The sequence below is a fragment of the Lupinus angustifolius genome, chromosome LG02, assembly GCF_001865875.1.
Source record: "Lupinus angustifolius cultivar Tanjil chromosome LG02, LupAngTanjil_v1.0, whole genome shotgun sequence".
NCBI lineage: Eukaryota > Viridiplantae > Streptophyta > Magnoliopsida > Fabales > Fabaceae > Lupinus > Lupinus angustifolius.
Window position 1 is genome coordinate 5,238,462 of NC_032010.1, and position 3,547 is coordinate 5,242,008.

The following is a 3,547-nucleotide window of genomic DNA, read 5'->3' on the forward strand; positions in this document are numbered from 1 at the left end:
AAATTCCCATGCTAGCTTTAATGGTCTTGACTTCATTTAATGCTCTTCAAAGACTTCATTTATTTCCCTTGGGTTGGTTTTGGAGGATGCTCCTTGATGGTCTTTATGATCTTTATGAAGATTGGATTGGGTGGCTTCTCCTTGATGTTCTTTATGAGGAGCATAAGTACATTTCGTCCCAGTTTGGGCCTTGTTCTTGGCTTGGGCCCACTTATGCCTAATAGCTCCTTCTTTGGAATCTTGGGCATTTTCTGGATCACATCACAACATATTCAAACATATCTCTTTTTAATTACTTATGTATATTCCTTATTAAACCATATCCCCTAAATTAGGAATCATATTCATAGCACATTCAATACTTTCTGTATTTGTATATGACACTCTTGTATTTATATGGGACATTCTAGAATGAAAAATGACAAGGAATTATTTCCCTTTCTACAATAGCACCTACCTTTCATTGCATTTAGAGCTCAAGTTCTACCTACTTATCCATTTGCATCAAGGTAATATATATTTTTATGTATACATAAATTTTATTCATAACAACAAAATTTCCTCTATCCATTATAATTAATATCAAAATTGTATAGGTGGGGTCTCAACAACTGTCATTTTTTAAGGAATTTCACGTGGAGATTTGATAGGATATAGGTCACGCTTAGATCATATGGATGTGAACCACATAAAAATTCTTAAACTCTTATTTCTTACAATTTATAGCAATATTTCAATTGTCTAACAATATGTTCTCTTCATTTGTTAGTTCAAATGGCTCCCATATAAGATTGACATCATCAATCTCCCCCGTCATGTCCAACAAGATAAGAAGGTGTGGAGTGCATGCACAACTTTGATTTGTTTCTCGATTGTCGACTGACATCAAACAAATCGAGTCAGACTATAATTTGGTTTGGTTCAAGACATGCCACAATCACCTAATAATATTATGGATGCACTACATAGAATTGATAAACGTGGAAATCAAGATGCAAACTGGGCCATTAATCATGCATAGTTGATCGACCATTGGAGTCATCGAGATATCAAGTCTTGCAAGGACCTCGAATTCAATTTTCTGTCCACACACAACAATATATGAATTGACATCTCACCAATTCTAGACTCTTTTTATTTGCGAAATTACAAATCCAAGAGCCACAACAAATAATTATCAACAAAATCAACAACAATACTACCATCCAATTCTACGGAAGATAGTGATTTCATCAATACCTTATTGTTACACCTCAATCAACAAATGTATATTATAATGATATGATGTTCAAAATCAATCAAGATGATGTTGTTGGACCAAGTTTTTTCATGGTTGATGACAATATTTTTCCTACCGGACAAACAGATACAAATGAAGATCAGACTATAACTGCACATCGAGGATGACCACAACATCTAGGGGTGTAAGCGGTTCTGGTTTAAACCGTGAAACCGAACTGAACCGAACCACAACATGTAGTTCGGTTCGGTTCCACGGTTCGGTTCGGTTTTTTTTATTTGGGACCATTTAAGTTCGGTTCGGTTCACGGTTTTGGAAATTTTGGAACCGTTCGAACCGAACCGAACCGCATAGTAAAAAATAATTTTTTATATATATTTGGATGGTTAGGATTTAAAGTTATTAGATAAAATATGATTTAAAATTATTAATACAAATAGACTATAAATAAGAGGCAAATAGAAGAAAAAAGATAAGTAAACAAACATAAATATATATCATATTTACTATGTATATGTATTGTCCATTGAGAAGAAATAAAAAAAATTTACAATGTAGTGTTCACTGTCCAGTGTCCACTGTCCAACCCTCTAAGGATGAAAATTGAAAATAACTAAAATATAAATATTAAACAACTAGAACATAAAATAAAAAAACAAAATCAAGAAACAAATTAAAAGAAATAAATAACTAAAGAAAGAAAGTAAAAGTAAAGCAAGAAAAGGACCGTCACTGCATCAGATAGAATTAGAAAATAAAGAAGAAGAAAGAAAGAAGAGAGAGAAGAAGAAAGAAAAGAGAAAGGTAAAGACCCAAGATCCAGCTTCCCAGGTGTGACTCCATAGATCTAGCTTCTTGTCATTCACAATCTATCCTTTTAATATTCATTTTATGCTTATGCAAATTTTTATATTCCTTTTATGCTTATGGAAGGTTTCATTACATGAAAATTTATATTTGGTTTCAACTTAGTAAAAACTTAAATTTTATTATACTAAGTATTCATCATTGAAATAAAAGGAAACAGTTATGTAAGGAAGATCGAATTTAAAGTTTGAAAATAATAAACAAATTCATTGTACCCTAAGCCGAAGTGGTAAAAAATATATTGCATAGTATCTGTTATAATTAGAGTTTGGTGATGATAAGTAATTCAATGTTATTTTCTACTTTCCTATGCATTGTATTCACTGACTATGTATTTTTTTAAATTATGAATCATGCAAGATGAGTAAAACCCCGAATACAAGTGGAACTGAAGTTGGTAGTGCACCAACTCCCACAACTCCAACAAGTGGAACACATGTAGCATATATTGAAATTACAAGTGAGGCTCCATCTACAAAAGAGGTAAGTGCTAAACGAAAGTCTTCTAGAGCTGCCTCTATTGTATGGGATGATTTTAAGAAGGAAACTAATAAGGTTGTTTGTCGTCATTGTGCAAGAGAATATTCATTAAATAGTGCAACAGCTACATTGAGCAAACATATAGATAAGTGTGTAAAAAATACAAATAAAATGCATGACAAGAAGCAAAAGACCATAGCACTAGGGAAATATAGCGAGGGTGAAGGAACTATATCTATGAAGCTTGTTGAATTTAAGCAAGAGGAATGTAGAGCTGAATTGGCTAAAATGATAATGATAGATGAGCTTCCATTTAAGTTTGTTGAGAATCGTGGGTTTAGATCTTTTATGAGCAAGGATCAACCACGATTCAAAGTTCCTACTCGTGTGACTATTGCTAAAGATTGCATGCAACTCTATAGGGAAGAAAAAGTATTATTGAAATCTTTGTTGGAGCTTAGTCATCAAATAGTTTCATTCACAACCAATACTTGGACTTCCATTCAAAACATGAACTACATGTGTGTGACTGCCCATTTTATTGATGAGGGATGGGAATTACATAGAAAGATATCATGTTTTGCATTGATTCCAGACCATAGGGGGGAAACCATAGGAAGGGCCTTATAGCAATGCATGAAAGATTGGGGAATTATTAAAATTTGCACTATAATTGTAGATAATGCTAGTTCTAACAATACTGCATTGTCATATTTGCATAGAGGCATGGATGATTGGAATGGTACTACCCTTTTGAATGGAGAGTATATGCATATGAGGTGTAATGCTCATATTTTGAATTTAATTGTTACTGATGGTTTGAAGGAGATAGATGCTTCTGTTGCTAGGATAAGGGCTTCTTGTAAGTATGTCACTTCTTCTCCACAAAGAGCTGCTAGTTTTAGAAAGTGTGTTGATGTTGTAAAAATAAATTGCACTAAAGAAATACTTCTTGATATG